The sequence below is a fragment of the Salvelinus sp. IW2-2015 genome, unplaced genomic scaffold (assembly GCF_002910315.2).
Source record: "Salvelinus sp. IW2-2015 unplaced genomic scaffold, ASM291031v2 Un_scaffold2810, whole genome shotgun sequence".
NCBI lineage: Eukaryota > Metazoa > Chordata > Actinopteri > Salmoniformes > Salmonidae > Salvelinus > Salvelinus sp. IW2-2015.
In genome coordinates this window covers 59,066-60,148 of record NW_019944110.1, presented here as the reverse complement: position 1 = coordinate 60,148, position 1,083 = coordinate 59,066, and the positions used below count along the sequence as shown (strand labels likewise).

The 1,083-nt window shown below is 41.7% G+C and overlaps 1 pseudogene; it reads left to right on the top strand.

Moving 5' to 3' along the window:
- Positions 1-1,083, top strand: part of LOC112074769 (hemopexin-like) — a 19,900-nt pseudogene that overhangs the window by 16,892 nt on the left and 1,925 nt on the right.

Below are 1,083 nucleotides of genomic sequence, written 5' to 3'. Positions count from 1 at the left end.
TGTTAGCACGGTGCAACCAGAGCCACCCTCTTTGGGTCACCGCACAGTCTGTCACACCGGGTCACTGGAAGTTTATCCTGGCCTAAGTTGGAAAGGGCTCCCAGCAGGCTTGCCCGCTCGTGGGAAAATGTCCATATCCATTTATTCCCAGCGGTGATGAAATCATACCACTACCAATGTGAAGACGAGAAGGTTGAGGGGAGAAATACAAGATTTGAGGCATGCCCCAACGCGACAGCGCCATTCACGCTAGAGGGAGAGAGAGAGGGGGAGAGAGAGAGGGAGAGAGAGGGGGGGAGAGAGACGGGGAGAGTGTGAGCGATAACGAGAGAGAGAGAGGTTGTAGTCTCCTCATCACACCAAACTTGAGAACTAATAATATCTAACACAAACAGCTCACGCTCCAGTATTGTGTTTCTCCTGCAGGAGACACCACAGACCACATCGAGAGAGAGCGTTGCAGCCGTGTGCATCTGGACGCCATCACCTCTGACGACGCCGGAAACATCTACGCCTTCAGAGGTCAGACCACTGTTACTTCCTGTAGCTGGATGTCTTTACCACATAAAACAGTCACATTACTGCAATATTACCACATAAAACAGTCAAATTACTGCAATGTTACCACATAAAACAGTCAAATTACTGCAATATTACCACATAAAACAGTCAAATTACAGCAATATTACCACATATTACAGTCAAATTACAGCAATATTACAACATATTACAGTCAAATTACTGCAATATTACCACATATTACAGTCAAATTACTGCAATATTACCACATAAAACAGTCAAATTACTGCAATATTACAACATATTACAGTCAAATTACAGCAATATTACAACATATTACAGTCAAATTACTGCAATATTACCACATATTACAGTCAAATTACTGCAGTATTACAACATATTACAGTCAAATTACTGCAATATTACAACATAAAACAGTGACATCACCGCACAACAAACCAATCATCACACTTTTACTGATAAAATGGTCCAATCAATCTTCCCACATTTCTTTGCAAAATGTCAGAATTGCTGCAGCAAAACAAAGCAACTATCACAAACAAA